General features: G+C 43.2%; 1 pseudogene; it reads right to left on the reverse strand.

Annotated features, from left to right (window-relative positions):
- Positions 1–12,506: 12,506 nt before the first annotated feature.
- Positions 12,507–12,625, reverse strand: LOC134937791 (5S ribosomal RNA; annotated as a pseudogene).
- Between the last annotated feature and the right edge of the window lie 5,943 nt (positions 12,626–18,568).

An 18,568-nucleotide genomic window follows, 5' to 3' on the forward strand; every position in this document is an offset into this window, starting at 1 on the left:
GGATGCTAGAGGAGATAGTAGTGCCATCAATAGATAATGAGATTATAGGAGGTGAGGTTATGCCAGAGGGAGGAAAGATGATCAGCTCGGTCTTAGACATGTTAAGTTTAAGAAAGTGCTGGGACATCCAGGGAGAGGTAGCAGAGAGACAGTTGGAGATACGAGTGAGGAGAGCAGGGGAGAGGTCTGGAGAGGAAAGATAGATTTGAGTGTCATCAGCATAGAGATGATATTGGAAACCAAAAGAACTAATGAGCTTACCTAGTGAGGATGTATAGAAAGAGAAGAGAAGAGGACCAAGGACAGAACCTTGGGGTACATCTACAGTTAGTGGAAGTGAGGGGGAGGTGGAGTCATGAGAGGAGACAGAGAATGAACGGTCAGAGAGGTAGGAAGACAGCCATGAGAGGGCAGTGTCACGCAGACCAATGGAGTGAAGGATTTGCAGTAGGAGAGGATGGTCCACAGTGTCAAAAGCAGCAGAGAGATCAAGTAGAATAAGTATAGAGTAGTGTCCCTTAGATTTAGCAGCATGGAGGTCATTGCATACTTTTGTAAGGGCAGTTTCAGTGGAGTGGAGAGGACAGAAGTCAGACTGGAATGGGTCAAGTAGTGAGTGTGAGAAAAAAAAAGGAAATAAGGCGGTTGTAAACAATACGCTCAAGGAGTTTGGAGGCAAAAGGGAGAAGAGAGATGGGTTGGTAGTTGGAGAGAGTGTTTGGATCAAGGGTAGGTTTTTTACGAATAGGAGAGATGAGTGCATGCTTGAAGGCAGAGGGGACAGTGCCTGATGAGAGGGAGAGATTGAGAAGGTGGGAAAGATGGGAACAAGCAGATGGAGAGAGGTAGCGGAGGAGGCGGGAGGGGAAAGGGTCAAGTGGGGAGGTGGTGAGGGGACAGGAATGAATGAGGGCCATGAGTTCCTCTCCAGATGCATGGGAGAAAGATGTCAGAGTTGGTAAGAGGGATGGGGAGGGGTGGTAAGGGATGGGAGATAGCTGGTTACTGATGATCTGGTGTGGTGTGATGTCCTTACGTATGGAGTCAATTTTGGATGTGAAGTTAGTGTCAAAGTCAAGAGCAGAGAGTGAGGAAGGGAGACGAGGTGGAGGTGGGCAGAGGAGTGAGTTGAAAGTGGCAAAGAGGCGCTGGGGGTTGGAAGACTGGGAGGAGATTAGGTTCTTGAAGTATGACTGTTTAGCAAGAGAACGGGCAGCACTGAAGGATGAGAGCATAAGTTTGAAATGGAGGAAGTCTGCTTTAGAGCGTGATTTCCTCCAGTGACGCTCAGCAGTACGTGAGCATTTTTGCAGATATCTGGTGCATTTGGTGTGCCAGGGTTGAGGTGTTAATTTGCGAGGGTGAATAGTGGTTGGTGGAGCAACAGAGTCAAGAGCAGAAGTGAGGGATGCATTGTATATGGAAGTGGCTTGTTCAGGGCATGAGAGAGAGAATAGGAGAGAGAAGTGAGTTAAACAGGGAGGAAAGGAATGTGGTGTCAATAGCCTCAATGTTACGCTTAGTGATGGTAGTCTTGGGAGGTAGAGATGGGAAAGTCGAGAGAGATAGATTAAAGGAAAGCATATGGTGGTCAGAGAGGGGAAATGGGGAATTGGAAAAATCAGAAATATCACAGCATTGAGTGAAGGCCAGATCCAGTGAGCTCCCATTCACATGGGAGTGTGAGGAGGTCCACTGGGAGAGACCAAGTGAAGAGGTGAGGTTAAGGAGTTTAGAGGCTGGAGATTGTGTGGGGATGTCAATAGGGATGTTGAAATCGCCTAAGATAATGGAGGGAATGTCAGAAGAGAGGAAGTGAGGAAGCCAGGAAGCAAAGTTGTCGATGAATTTGGAAGCAGCGCCAGGGGGGCGGTAAATGACAGCTAGATGGACTGGTTGGAAGAGGCGTATAGTATGGACCTCAAATGTAGAGAATGTCAAGGATGGTTCTGGCGGTATGAGTTGGTAAGAGTAACTAGAAGGTAAAAGGACCCCAACACTACCCCCATGGCGATCCCCAGGTCGGGGTGTGTGTGTGAATGCGAGGCCCCCAGCAGAGAAAGCAGCAGGAGAGGTAGTGTCAGAGGGCGTAATCCAAGTTTCAGTAATGGCTAGTAGGTATAGGGAGTTGGAAATGAAAAGGTCATGAGTGGGGACCAGTTTGTTACAAACAGATCTGGCATTCCAGAGGGCACAGGATAGGGGGTATGAGTTTGTGGGAGAGATGTGAATGAGATTATCAGGGTTGCTGTAGCGATGAGGAGAGATTAACTTTGAGGGCAGGGATGATGAGAGAGTAGTGATGGTGCGGGTGCCTGAGCTAAGAGGGGAAACTGCTGGAGGTGGGCTGGGACTTCCCTCCTCGCCCACCTCCTGCAGTTTCCCCTCCTAGCTCAGGCACCCGCACCATCACTACTCTCTCATCATCCCTGCCCTCAAAGTTAATCTCTCCTCATCGCTACAGCAACCCTGTGATGTGGATGGGGGTGTGGGGAGGTGACAGGGAAGGGAGCAGGGCTGGGTTGTGGGGTAGCAGGACCATGGGGTAGACGTGAGTGAAAGTGGGGTGTTGATTTAGTATGAAATGAATCAGAAGCGTAGATAAAGTGGGTGTTGAAATGTATTTGGACCGTAAGAAATGAAAAGAATTGTGAGGTTTAAGAAGCAATGGTAATTCTGTACGATTTTTTAAGTGTTTGTAGGTAAGATTGCATTGGTGCAGCTGTGCATTAAAAACAAAATTACAATAATACAGATACAAGCATTTGTTGGTGAAATGGATGGTTTATGAAATGTCCAAGTAAGGTAGTTCTGTGCTATTTAATCAGATGCAACAATCAGGAGGTGAGTGGTCTGAAGAGTAAGTGACTCACATTTGTTATTAGTTCCTCTGTTTTCTTTGTTTTGTTAGATTGGTATGCTTCTGTATTCCTTCTTTTGTGTATCTAGTGATACTGTCGTATATGTCCAGTGGAACTGCCATATAATTCCAGTGATACTGCCGTATATGTCCAGTGGTACTGCCGTTTAAATCCAGTGATACTGCCGTATATGTCCAGTGGTACTGCCATATAATTCCAGTGATACTGCCGTATATGTCTAGTGGTACTGCCGTATAAATCCAGTGGTACTGCCGTATAAATCCGGTCCAGTGATACTGCCGTATAAGTCCAGTGATACTGCCGTATATGTCCAGTGGTACTGCCGTATAAATCCAGTGATACTGCTGTATATGTCCAGTGGTACTGCACATAAATCCAGTGATACTGCTGTTTATGTTCAGTGGTACTACCATATAATTCCATTGATACTGTCGTATAAATCCAGTGGTACTGGTGTATAAATCCAGTCCAGTGATGCTGCCGTATATATGTCCAGTGGTACTGACGTATAAATCCAGTGATACTGACGTATATGTCCAGTGTACTGTCGTATAAGTCCAGTCCAGTGGTGCTGCCATATAAGATCAGTGGTGCTGTCCTGTGCTGTATATTATTTACTCCAAATAAAGGAGTTATTAATATTTAATCCAAATAATTTTTACAGGGTTTGCCCTATGTGGTATAGAGGTACACTCTCCTTTGCTGCATTTTGTTATATAACTCCAGAAAAATAATGGAGAACAAAAATTTGGAGGATAAAATATAAAAAGATCAAGAACCACTTACTCCTACTGCTGCTGCTGCTGTTGTTGCTGCTGGGAGTCGATTGTCATCCCAGAGGGGAATTCGGAAGACCACTTGTACTACTTCAACTAAGCAAATGACTGTCCAATAGTCCTTTGCGAGGAAGATGAAACATGACAGCAGTCATCCTGTTGCAAAGCGGATAACTGAAGCCTTCACAGCTATGTTGGTGTTAGATGTGCGTCCGGTATCCGCCATTAGTGCAGTGGGACTGCAGTGCCAACCCTAGATGGGCCAGGTGTTTGTGCTGCACACTTGTGTCGCTTAGCTTAGTCATGCAGCTACCTCATTGCACCTCTTTAACTTCTTTGCATGATGTGCTGTTTGAGGACTATTTTTTTTAAGTGCCATCCTGTCTGCCACTGCAGTGCCACTCCTAGGTGGGCCAGGTGTTTTTGCCGCACACTTGTGTCACTTAGCTTAGTCATACAGCTACCTCATTGCACCTCTTTTTTTCTTTGCATGATGTGCTGTTTGGGGAATATTTTTTTTAAGTGCCATCCTGTCTGCCACTGCAGTGCCACTCCTAAATGGGCCAGGTGTTTGTGCCACACACTTGTGTCGCTTAGCTTAGTCATACAGCCACCTTGGTGCAACCTTTTGGCCTAAAAACAATATTGTGAGGTGCGAGGTGTTAAGAATAGACTGGAAATGAGTGGAAATGAATGTTATTGAGGTTAATAATACAGTAGGATCAAAATTACCCCCAAATTCTGTGATTTTATCTGTTTTTATGTTTTTTTCAAAAATCATCCAGATCCAAAACCAAAACACAAAAGGGTGGTTTGGCAAAACCAATCCAGATCCAAAACAGGAGCATGGAACCAGAACCACAAAAAATAATCACAAAAAGTGCCCGCCGCACATCTCTACTTTTAAGGTGTTGTCTAAGGCCGGATCATACTTGCCTACCCTCCCGAAAGTTATGGGAAACTCCCTAATTTTAGCATACTCCCCCGCAGTATTTGTCTCTACCGCATCCCGGCAGCATCCTTCCCGCTACCTAGTGAAGCGGGCAGGGTGGTGGCAGGGCCGGATTAAGCCCTTGGCACCCAAGACAGCCCCCTCCAGCAACCATCCTCCGCAGGCGCAAATGCAGGATTCGGAAGGGAGGGTTTCCTTTGATGCACGCATGTGTGTTTGTGTTTGCATATATAAATATATACTGTATATATGTATATACACACACACACACACACACACACACACGTTACATAGAACACATACAACTGCACACATACACACAAATACATACACATAAAACTCACACACATAGAAAATATACACACATATATATATATACACACACAGAACATATACGCTCAAATACACACACACAGATAGAACACATACACACACATAGACACATACACATAGAACACATACACGCGCACACACACACACACACACACACACACACACACACACACACACAAAGAACACAAACTGTGCGCACACTTACACTGAAGCCTGCCTTGAGGAAAGGGGTGAAGATGCCGCAGGACATATTGCTGGGAGCCAGGGCAACAGTTCACCTTTAGTCCCTGCCCCCAGATCAAAATGCTGCGATTCGCGGGTCGAAAGGAAAGGGGTGGGGCTAATATGATGTGATTCTATAAGAATGATCTCATATTAGCTCCGCCCCCCTGCTCCGACCCACCAATCGCGGCATACACACACGAGAGGGCGGTGTTCCAAAAAAAAGTGATCCACCCCCCCTTTGCACAAAGCCCGCCACCGGCAAAAGGAGCTGTCGGGGAAAAGGCCGCACGCTGCATCAGGGGGAGAAAGACTCTCCGGCTGTTGGGGAGGAAGGATTCCGTGCTGCCAGTGATGTCCCGCATGCGGCTGCGTGTGCGGCTCCCTCCCCCTTCCTCACGGACTGCGAGGGTCAGGGACTAATACAGGCAGCAATCTCCCATCTCCACTGCTGCCAGGAGAGCTGCTGGCAGTGGAGGCTGGAGAGGGGACAACAGCACCAGAGCGGGGAAAAGCAGTTCCGGCTGGGAGGCCCCTTATGGCGGGGGGACCGGGGTACTGACCCCCTGGGCCCACCCCTTAATCCGGCTCTGGCTGCAATCAGTGTGTTTGTGTGTGTGGGGGGGAAGGGAGAAGGCATTGATATATAATGCAATACTGATTGTAACAACCTAGTAGGTCTCCCATCCCTTCTAATACCCATTATTACACCTCTTAGTCAGTGTGACTGTATTTATTACATATCAGTTCCCCACTGATTGTAGCGGGTATCTCCCATACACAGTAATACTTACAATAGAGTATTATAGCATATCGAGATATATATATATATATATATATACACACACACACACACACACACACACAATGTATTGTAACTAGAGGTGAGCGGGTTCGGATCCCTGAGATCCGAACCCTGCCGAACCTCCCTACTCGAGTACAGATTCGAGTCAGGCTCGGGTTTTCCCGCCTGACTCGGAAACCAGAAAGAGGCAAAACATCATCATCCCGCTGTCGGATTCTCGCAGGGTTTGGATTCCATATAAGGAGCCGCGCGTCGCCGCCATTTTCACTCCGGCATTGGAGAGTGTACAGGGAGGACATGTCTCCATTCTCTCAGTGTCCTCAGTGTCCGTGTCTTGTGCTGCATCTGTCCAGTCACTGTGGTTGTGTCTTCTTGCTGCCATATGTCCAGTGCTGCTGTATAGGGTGCTGTGTTGTGCTGCATCATTTCAGTGGTGGTGTATTGTGCTGCATCAGTCCAGTCACAGTGGTGGTGTCCTCTGCTGCCATATGTCCAGTGCTGCTGTATAGGGTGCTGCGTTGTGCTGCATCACATCAGTGGTGGTGTATTGTGTTGTTTCAGTCCAGTGGTAGTGTCCTGTGCATCAGCCATCAGTCATTCCAGTGACAAGTCACAGTGGTATCCTCTGCTGCCATATGTCCAGTGCTGCTGTATAATAATAATAATAATAATAATACAGGTTGAGTATCCCATATCCAAATATTCCGAAATACGGAATATTCCGAAATACGGACTTTTTTGAGTGAGAGTGAGATAGTGAAATCTTTGTTTTCTGTGGCTCAATGTACACAAACTTTGTTTAATACACAAAGTTATTAAAAATATTGGCTAAAATGACCTTCAGGCTGTGTGTATAAGGTGTATATGTAACATAAATACATTCTGTGCTTAGATTTAGGTCCCATCACCATGATATCTCATTGTGGTATGCAATTATTCCAAAATACGGAAAAATCCGATATCCAAAATACCTCTGGTCCCAAGCATTTTGGATAAGGGATACTCAACCTGTAATAAGTCCCTTACAGTGTTACTGTGTTGTCCAGCATCAGACCAGTGGTAGTGTCCTGTGAATCAGCCATCAGTCATTCCAGTGACCAGTCACAGTGGTATCCTCTGCTGCCATATGTCCAGTGCTCCTGTGCTGTGTTACATAACTCTAGAAAAATAATGGATAGCAAAAATTTGGAGGATAAAATAGGGAAAGATCAAGAACCACTTCCTCCTAGTGCTGAAGCTGCTGCCACTAGTCATGACATAGACGATGAAATGCCATCAACGTCGTCTGCCAAGGCCGATGCCCAATGTGATAGTAGAGGGCATGTAAAATCCAAAAAGCCAAAGTTCAGTAAAAAAAAGAAACTTAAATGGTCTGAGGAGAAACGTAAACTTGCCAATATGCCATTTATGACACGGAGTGGCAAGGAATGGCTAAGGCCCTGGCCTATGTTCATGGCTAGTGGTTCAGCTTCACATGACAATGGAAGCCTTCATCCTCCCGCTAGAAAAATGACAAGAGTTAAGCTGAAAAAAGCACAGAAAAGAACTGTGCGTTCTAAGATGGTATAACAAATCCCCAAGGAGAGTCCAAGTGTGTCGGCGGTTGCGATGCCTGACCTTCCCAACACTGGACTGGAAGGCTCCTTCCACCATTTGCATGCCCCCTGCAAGTGCTGGAAGGAGCACGCACAGTCCAGTTTCTGATATTCAAATTGAAGATGTCACTGTTGAAGTACACCAGGATGGGGATATGGGTGTTGCTAGCGCTGAGGAGGAAGTTGACGATGAGGATTCTGATGTGGTTTGTTTAAATGAGGCACCGGGGGAGACACCTGTTGTCCGTGGGATGATGAAGCCCATTGTGATGCCTGGGCAAAATACCAAAAAAGCTACCTCTTCGGTGTGGAATTATTTCTCCACAAATCCGGACAACAGGTGTCAAGCTGTGTGTTGCCTCTGTCAATCTGTAATAATTAGGGGTAAGGAGGTTAACCACCTAAGAACATCCTCCCTTATACGTCACCTGCTGCGCATTCATCAGAAGTCAGTGTCAAGTTGTGAAACTTTGGGTAAGAGCGTGAACAGTCCACTGCCACCTAAATCCCTTCTTCCTCTTGTACCCAAGCTCCTGCAAGCCACACCACCAACTCCCTCAACGTCAACTTCCTCCTCAGACATGAACGTCAGTAGTCCTGCAGGCCATGTCCCTGGCAAGACTGACGAGTCCTCTCCTAACCCGGATTCCTTGGGAGGATCCTTGAGTGGTACGCCTACTGCTGCTGCTGTCGCTGCTGTTGCTGCTGTTGTTGCTGCTGGGAGTCGATCGTCATCCCAGAGGGGAATTCGGAAGACCACTTGTACTACTTCAGCTAAGCAATTGACTGTCCAACAATCCTTTGTGAGGAAGATGAAATATGACAGCAGTCATCCTGTTGCAAAGCGGATAACTGAGGCCTTGACACTTATTTTTGTGTTTGACGTGCGTCCGTTATCCGCCATTAGTGCAGTAGGATTTAGACAATTGATTTAGGTATTGTGTCCACGGTACCAAATCCCATCTAGGTTCCACTTCACTAGGCAGGCGATACCGAGAATGTACAGAGACGTCAGTAAAAGTGTCGCCTTTGTCCTAAAAAATGCAGTTGTATCCAGTGTCCACTTAACCACGGACATGTGGACAAGTGGAACAGGGCAGACTAAGGACTATATGACTGTGACAGCCCACTTGGTAGATGTATTGCCTCACGCAGCAACAACAGCAGCAGCGGCACCTGTAGCAGCATCTCTCAAATCCAAGCTTGTTTCTAAGCAGGCTACACTGTGTATCACTGCTTTCCATAAGAGGCACACCGCTGATAACCTCTTATGCTGTAGGTGGCCGAAAAAATGCGGGTCACTTTCGACATTCTGCCAGTGCGTGCCAAAGACTGGAGCACCAGCAAACACTCCTGAACCTGCCCTGTCATCATCTGAAGCAAGAGGCGGTAACGAGGTGGAATTCAACACTCTATATGCTTCAGAGGATGGAGGAGCAGCAAAAGGCCATTAAAGCCTATACATCTACCTACGATATAGGCAAAGGAGGGGGAATGCACCTGATTCAAGCGCAGTGGAGAATGATTTCCGTCTTGTGCAAGGTTCTCCAACCCTTTGAACTTGCCACACGTGAAGTCAGTTCAGACATTCCCCTCATCAGGCTTTTGCAGGAGCAGCTGGAGAAATTAAAGGAGGAGCTAAGACAGAGCGATTTCACTAAGTATGTGGAACACGTGGATGGAGCCCTTCATTCGCTTTGCCAGGATTCAAGGGTGGTCAATCTGTTGAAATCAGAGCACTACATTTTGGCCACCGTGCTCGATCCTAGGTTTAAAGCCTATGTTGTATCTCTCTTTCCAGCAGACACAAGTCTGCAGAGGTGCAAAGACCTGCTGGTGAGTAAATTGTCAACTCAAGTGGAACGTGACCTGTCAACAGCTCCTCCTTCAATTTTTCCCACCACTGGGGCTGCAAAGGAAAAGGATAAGTTTTCCTAGCTCACCCTCTGGCGATGATGCAGGGCAGTCAGGAGCGAAAGATGACATCTGGTCCGGACTGAAGGACCTGCCAACGATTACTGAAATACCGTACAGCTGGATACCAAACACCACCTTGTAACCTTGTTCTGTCGCCTCCTATCCTGTAAAGGTGAATCCCTTTGTTCTATTACCATTTAAACTGCTGTTAATTTCTGATGTGGTGCAAGGAGACTATGTGTACATTGTGCACTATTTGGATTAAATATGTAATGTGTTTTGATAGCGCTCACAAACTCTACCGTAAATACTCATACCACGCGCTAATGCGCAGGACCGTGGGAGCGGCCATACGCAAATTGTGAATATGCGCACGCACAGCAGAGCAAGTACGCGCACGGAGGCCATCTGTGTGTAGTTTGTACATGATGTGTGTACTGCAATATTTTTCGACTTTGACAGCGCCCATGCTTAAAGGGTGTGGTCAGCAACTGCAAGTGGTGTGGCCAGCCATCACAGAGGGACTTGGCCAACTATTAGAGAGGACATTGAAATAAAGAGGCTCCTTTATAAAGGAGGGAATATGGATGTGTCAGTACTACCCACTTTGATTGTCAGGAGGGCTAATCTTGGTGCAGTTTCCATAGAAACAAACCAAGCACTCAAGTTCATCCATGATCCTGCTCCACCAGGTTACTGGAGGGGTGGGGCACTCAGTCTGTACACCTATGGGCTATTCTAACCCTGCGCATGCCCAGCGCCATCTTGCCAGTGTGTACAAACAACATGGTGGAGGACAGACGTCCTCTTAGCTTCTGAGACCTGTGACATTAGCCTGCTCCAGACAGAGGACAGCCACCGGCTGGTGAGTTGTTTGCACCCCTACTTGGCTACAGGCTTCACTCCATTGCTGAACCCATATTTATAACAATGATTACGGCTGTACATTCACTTACATAACTCACAGAGCCTGGTTAAGACCTGGATGGTGATTGCCTATACAATTTAACTAGTGTGTACAGTACTCTGCTTACCCTCAAAACTATGCCCTGGATGCATTTGGCATCCTGTCGGTTGGGAATCCCGACACCACTCAGGAGACCAGCACTGGAACACTGTCAGCCGACATCCCGAAGGTAAGTATCAGGTTTCAGGTTAGGGGTTCGGACCTGGTGGGGAGGGTTATGGCTTGGCACTAGGGGGGGTTAGGCACTAGGGGGGATGGTTAGACCTAGTCGCCACCCCCGGAGGGCTAGGGTAGGGTAGGGTAAAAATACTTACACCCCCCCAATGTCGAAATCTTTAGTGTTGGGATGCCGCAGATGGTCATGTGAACGCCGGTATCCCGATCACCAGTATTTCATACATTCCCAACAAAATCAATGGGCATCACACGTAATAATTCTTACTAGTTAAATGGATGCATGCATGCATTTGCATAAAGTAGTAAAACTGGCTCCTGCAGCTTCCAGCAGCTTCAGACATTTTGCATGCAACTCTGCCCGTGTGTCACTTCTTTGTGACTGTTCCTCCAACTTACCAGATACATGACATAAACACTGTAAGAAATAATGCAGAGTATTTTCAGAAATCCTCAATCAGCCTTTATATTATATAATTGTTGAGGACACTGATGCTACTAGTTTTATCAAGTTTTAATTAGAACACTTTAATCGCAGTAACTAAGTCCCCTCAATTATTATCCTTTTTCAATATATATCTGCAAACTCTACAGCGCTTGCTGAATAATCCTATCAGTATTGTTTGTACCACAAATATACAGACAAATAACTTTGTTCTTCACTCTACAGTTTTCAGAAAAGTTGCTTTCTTATTCACTGTTCAAAGATTGAGTGTTCATGCTTTATAGTGCCACGTTGAGTTTACTCAGTGCTGAACGACGGGTCATTTTGCCCCGATAAATCTTTTTTTGCACAATAGGACAAAATAATATGTCCATTAGAGAATGATTCTGGGAGTCCTAGGTCATTCTCTAACATAGTAAGTATTGTATTAATAATCAGAAGAAAATAATACAAAAATTTATTTTTTTAACATTGTGCATCATGCATGTTAGTGTTTGCTAAATTATCTGTGGCAATAATGCTTTAATGTTTCTGGGTGCTTTTCACATTGTTCAGGTTGGTCATATAGTAATATAATAATAAAAATATAAAGTTGATTTGCGTAAAGACATTTTTATTGTTAACAGCAGTGATATTTGTATTATGTGGTTTTATGTCTTTGAACATTTTCCAGGGATATTTACTCAAATTTTGATTGTCAAACTGCAATTTTATTTTGGTGGGTTTTTTTTATGTGCGGTTTGTAAACCATAAGTTACTATAGGAATGCTGCTGTATTCAAAGTTCTAGTTCTGTATTTGGAGGAATACCGCACTGGTATATAGTAGGTATTAAATGTCAATGTAATTACCAAAATGGAAAGATAGAGAGAAAACCTAGTTTTCTAATTCTTATTTGGTGGTGCACCCTGAGTCAATATAACAACTTGAGACAGCAAAAAGGAGAAAAAAGAGACTCTTTTGTGGGTGCACTCTTAACTTGGAATAATGTATGAAATGTTAAAGATAAATATAAAATGTAACTTTTATTAGCAACACAAAGATAAAAATAGTCAGTGGTCAATGAAATAAGATAACAATCAAAAAAGATTATAATGAAATGGGTAGCAATTAAATGCTGATGCTAGATAGAACAATTAAATAAGATAATACAATTAGTAACAATTAAATGCTAATACTAGCATGATAAATTCCGGCTGCCGAGGTCCAATCAGAGTGTCGTAGGGGATTAACCCGGATAAGTTAAGGGACAGATGAGACACCAATATGTGCTAGCCCTGCATTAATAAGCAATTAGAACAACTAATATAGACTTGGGTATTTAAAGGCAAACGAACGTGATGAAACCAGCTGTCATGAGGAAAAAGAGCAGTGAGAAATAAGATGGCAGAGTGACTCTGCTGTCAGTGTTAGACTCTGAGCATAATGGGCCAGTCTGAGCTCTACTAAACTGAGTCTTCCTCAAGAGTCGCCCACTTGAGTACTGACCCAGCCCAACACCGATTAGCTTCCAAGATCAGACGGCTTTGGGCGTTACCAGTGTGGTATGATAGTAGAGAGAAATAAACAATAATCGGATGCTCTGGAATCACTGATGAGAGTTCACGAATTTTACAGCATCAAAGGGAAAGACAAAAGAGATAAAGATGGATCTGCTGCCAATGTTAGACAGGGGTAATCCCTGAATCAATGGTGAGAGTCTGTGAAAGATAGATAAAGGCTGGAAAAAGAGAAAAGGAGCATGACCAATAATATAAGCCCTGTCAGACCGATTGAGGTTCATTCACAGGGAGCATATTAAAGTGTCAAATCTGTTAATAGTAACAGTTACTAATGATAGCAACTACTGAAATAAAGCCAAATACTGTAATGTTCTTAAATCAACTGGTTGGATTGATATTAGGTACCTAATAGTTTCTAGAGCGGTATTGTTCTAATGCCAGATACAAGAGTCTAAAAGTATCTATAATAGAAGGTATAAGCCCAAAGAAAAGGGAATAACAGTGTAATGAATACACGGATAATAACTGTAAGACTGTGATATTATGCACTTAGAGGTTTCCACAACAGTGATATTCTTGTGTCAGATACAAGTATCTAAAAGTATCTATAATTGAAGGTATGAGCCCAGGAAAAGAATAACAATGTAGCGAATACACAGACAGTATCTATGAGACTGTGAGTGCATATAAACAATACAAGTAAATATCTGCAAAGATAAACATAGTTAAACTAGATAGATGACTCCAACATGACACATATTGATAACTAAGTGCTGATTAGCACATAGGCATATACAATAATACTTTGATGGACTGATAGTTGCTGCGGGAGCCGATAAATATGGGTAATCCAGTCAGTGCAGATGACAGTTAGATAATTCTACCATTATAGATAGGACGAAATTGCAATGCTGGAGATGAATAAAGAAATACACTGTTATTACCAGTAGCGAATGTCAGATGGAAAGTCCTGAATCCTATTGCATTGTGTCTCCATCAGTGAAAGGAGTGAACGTGGCGGCCATGCTGGAAAAGCACAGGGCGCAGGTGGATATGGACGTCCCGTATTGCAGTCGATCTTTAGCAGCGAATGTCAGATGGAAAGTCCTGTAACATAGGACAGTGTGTCTCCGTCGGTGGAGGATGGAGCGTAACAGCCAAGCTGGAAGAGCACAAAGCGCAAACAGGTGTGGACGTCCCGTACTGCAATCAGTCTCTGTCATTCAGGAAATAGATGTTACTGCTGGGCTGGAAAGGTGCAGGGCAGCGGCAGGTGTGTGAGGACATGCGGCACTTCGGACAGCCAGAAGGAGAAAGGGTCGGAAGACGTGTTGATCACTTCCTGTTGCAGGCTGGGTCCCTGCAGGCTTTAATGTGGTCTGAGCCGATTCGTATCCAATCAATAAGAGGGTGTGTTTCTCAACAGCTGAGATCATTAGGCTCATGCAGCCTGGACAGGCTGTATATTATATCCAAAGCAAGTTGGACTCGGCAGGGAGACCCGCGGGTGAAATCACATAAAAAGAAGGATAAAAAAGTATACATTTTTTTTTAAACACAGCCAAAATTTAAAGCAGAAGTTTAAATGATATACTAAAGGATACCTTACTGTTGTTAATAGAGGAAGATATATGTTTCATGTAGGCAAATGTATTAGAAGGCCATATATTAAAGATTTTAATGGCCTCAAATAAGGGGCCAAAATATAGGCTAAATTGCTAGCTGTAATTGATCTTATTTAATAAAGAATTGATCAACGGAATGTAGCCATGTTGCCATTAATTAACCCTCTGTAAAAATAGGTTAAATGAAGGAAATTTACCAAAGAAAAAATAGAATTAATCAACAGATATAATAAGAGTTACATAAATGATGGATTAAAGGGATAATACCAAATTAGAAAAAATAGAATTAATCAACAGATATAATAAGAGTTATATAAATGATCGATTAAAGGGAAAATACCAAATTAGATTACCACTGATTGACCCTCTATAAATGATAAATTAGATGTAGGGATGTTATCATGCGGAAGAAAGGATTGATAGCCAGGTGTAAAACATATGTAAAAATATATTGTTAGGTAAGTGTGATGGGTCTGGGGCGTTTGGCACATAGAAAGACATGCGATGGGAACTATATTCTGAAATGCTATGAATGGCTGAATGGAAGAAACGAAAACAAGGGGGGGGGGGGTTGATGAAAGAATGTGTTAGAAAGAGAAATGAGTAAAATAAAAAAAAAAAAAAAATAATAAAAGATTGCAGATGTGGTCGGAGTATATCCGATGGTGAGATAAGTCAATAGTGAAATGAGTAAGCTGTTTGTATACGATGCTATAATAAAGTGAAAGAATAGTGTGAGATAATAGTCAGTAGTGAAATGGATAGACTGATGATATACGATACTATACTAAGGTGAAAGAATATTGTGACAGTTGCATGAGATGCGGGATATGCAGTGTAAAACGATGGAATAGTTGACAAAATTAAAAATTATCCCAAAATTGGTGAATAATGAAGGTGTCATATTAGGTCATGGATATATGTGTCAGATGTAAAGAGAAGTGATAATCATAATTGGGATGTGTTGATGAAATCCAAGAGAGGACTTAAAAGTGACCAGGAGTTGTGAGAATCTAACAAGTTACTAATGCGTGATGAAAACATAAATCTGGACAATAAAATCCTGGGTGTGGGAAAGTGAGATAAGTGGAATCTAATACAATCATAGATGTGATATGATATGAAGGTAATGAGTGATCTAAATGATGTGTGGTATATCGGCTGTGGCAGAAATTGATGAATGAAATTATACTGATGTGGCTAAATTACGGACCCTGCGTCAAAGGAGCAAATACCGGTCTCTATTGTAATAAATATAAATTACAGAGAGATGAGTACTTATAGGAAAACACTGTAATTAATGTACTCATTCAGGCCCAATGGTTTTAATCCTCCCAACCTGAATGTCCATTCACTTTCTTTTTTAATAAGTTCTTTGCTCAGGTCACCTCCACGTATGCCTAAATGGACTCTATCAAGACCAAATGCACGTATCTCATGGGGAGAGTCTCGATATTGCGCATGGAAATGTCTTGCTACTGATGTTAATTTTTTACCCTTTAGCAGGTCTGATGAGGCATTTCTGATGGTTCCCATATGTTCAAAGATTCTGGTTTTGAATTTTCTTGTGGTCATACCAACATAACGTTGATTACAACTACAGATTAAACAATAGACCAACCCCTGTGTGTCGCAGTTGAAAAAATGTCGTAAGGGGATGTCTCGTCCCCATCTATCTTTTACTTTGTCTGTTATCTGGATCTGGGGGCAGGCTTAACACTGGCCACAAGGAAAGGATCCTGTTATATTTCTGGATTTGATGGGATCGCATGTAAAGTGGCTCTGAACAAGCATATCCTTCATGTTGTTTGATCTTCTCCAACTTATTTGAAGAGTGGAGTCCAAGAAGGGTGATAGGTCTGCATCCAGATGTAAGACTGGTAGGTGTTTCTGAATTGCATGTTTTGTTTGGCGCCATTCTGGGCAGAAAGTGCCCACATACCGAATCTGAGAATCATCACCTTTGTCCTTCTGTTAATCTTGGAAGATCAAGGTATCTCTTTTGATTTTGAGAACGGAGTTTTGAGCTTTCTTTAGGGCACGTTTGCTATATCCACGGGCTTGTAATCGTGTCGCCAGTTCTCAACTTTTCTGTTTGTACACATTATTTTCTGTACAATTGTGCCTAAGTCTGACAAATTCCCCTTTTGGGATATTTTCGATAGTTGGCGGAAAATGTGAGCTTGTCTGGTATAAAATACTTTTGGTGGCTGTATCTTTTTGAAAAAGCTCTGTAGCCAGTGTCCCATTGTCTGATTTGTAAATGTTGAGGTCCAGGAATGATACCTTATCTTTGCTTATTGTGTGGTTCAAAAGGATATTCAAATTGTTGTCATTCAGAAGGTTAATGAAACCGAGTAGCAGTTGTTCATTACTGTCCCAGATCACAAGGATGTCGTCTATGTCTCTGAGCCAGTTCAAAATATGTTGTGTGTACTCCTGATTGTCGTCACTAAACACTATTGTTTGCTTCCACCAACCGAGGAACAGGTTGGCATACGTGGGAGCACACGCTGCTCCCATAGCTGTTCCCCGGATTTGTTGAATAAATTGATCACCAAATGTAAATAAAATTTTGTTCAGTACAAAACTTAACATTTCACAAAGGAAATCATTAAATTGTTTTTTCTTTCATATCAAGAAAGAATTTTGTGGCTTGGACTCCTTGGTGATGATAAATACTGCTGTATAGTGCCTCCACATCAAGGGTGACCAAGATACAGTCCCCATCCAAACAAACATCATGCAGTTTTCATAAGAGGTCTGACGTATCTTTTAAGTAAGATGGTAACGTCATAACATGTTCCCTAAGGTGTAGGTCTAGGAACTTGCTGGGTGTTTCCAAATGTCCTCCATTCCCCGAAACGATAGGTCTCCCAGGTGGTTTCTTAATGTTTTTATGTACTTTTGGTAAAAGGTAGAACGTAGGAAATCTGGGATTGGAGACTGTGAGGTATTTGTTCTCTTGTTGCGTGATGGTTCCAACGGCCAAAGCTTCCTCGATCATATGCATGTATTGTTTGTGAAATTTTGCTGTCGGATTGAGTGGCAATTTTAAATAACATGAAGTGTCCAAGAGTTGTCTCCATGCTTCTTCTGCATACATTGTGGTAGGCCATAGAACAATATTGCACCCCTTGTCAGAGGGCTTGATGACAATATAATTCGAAGCTTTAATTTCTTTGAGGGCTTGTCTTTCTCTATATTTGAGATTTTTGGTGAGACACCTCTTCTTGGAATTTGTATGAATTTCATCAAATTCTCTAGACACCAGATCCAAGAAGATTTTAATCTCCGGACTGTTGGTGTCTGGGAAAAAAAAAGTTGACTTAGCTCTACATGTCGGCCTAGGATGGTGATTCCATGTATAAATCTTCCAAAGTCTGGATTGCTGCCAATTCCTCCTCAGATAGAGATGTGGCAAATGATGTCGAGGTAGATGGTTCTTCCGAATGAGATGTGATTGTCAAGGATCCTGTAGTAGTAGATGATGATGTATCCCTAATATCGTTGTTAGATGCCATCGCAAAAAAAAATAATTAATAATAATTTCCGGCCAAAGAGCCTTAAATCCTTTTCCCACGTAAACCTATTAAATGGCAATGTTGGTGAGAATGATAGTCCTTTGCTTAGGACTTCTGCCTGATCTCCCATTAGAATTCGGGTACTGAGGTTGATGATTTGTAATTTATCTGTAACTAGCGCTTCCTGGTATTCCGTATGGGGTAATGGGAGGTCCTTGGGGCGTCCCAGTCTCGATGGTTTCTGTCAGTGTTTCATCCCCCCTCGTCTTGTCTTCCTCTGTATTTGCTTCTGCCTTTTGGACGCTGACCATCTCTCTATGTGATCCTCCTTCCAGATGTTCTGTAGAGGAATCTTCACTGTATGAAGATTCTATTTCTGAGGAACTGATGTCCTCTCTTGTGGGTCCTCCTCTACCTCTCGGGATATGGAAGTTCCAATGGAAAATGTTCCCTTGGGAGAAATCGTTTCTGTCTCTGTGGAACTTATTCCGTTTACGTTCTATGATGGATGTCTCATATATGTCCAGTTCCTTCTTATATTTGTCGAAGGTATTTTGGAAGGTGAGGTCCTTTTCCCAGATCTCTAGAGTTTTACCTAGCTCCACAATGCTCTTTTCAACCTGATCTAAAACTAAATTATCATGTTTAATGAGTATCAAGGTCAGCTCGTGGGAGCATTTCAATAAGGTAGCTTCCCATTCGGATATATATATAAACAGCTTACCCATTTCACTATTGACTATTATCTCACCATCGGATATACTCCGACCACATCTGCAATCTTTTATTATTATTTTTATTTTTTTATTTTACTCATTTCTCTTTCTAACACATTCTTTCATCAACCCCC

This window comes from Pseudophryne corroboree, chromosome 6 (assembly GCF_028390025.1).
Source record: "Pseudophryne corroboree isolate aPseCor3 chromosome 6, aPseCor3.hap2, whole genome shotgun sequence".
NCBI lineage: Eukaryota > Metazoa > Chordata > Amphibia > Anura > Myobatrachidae > Pseudophryne > Pseudophryne corroboree.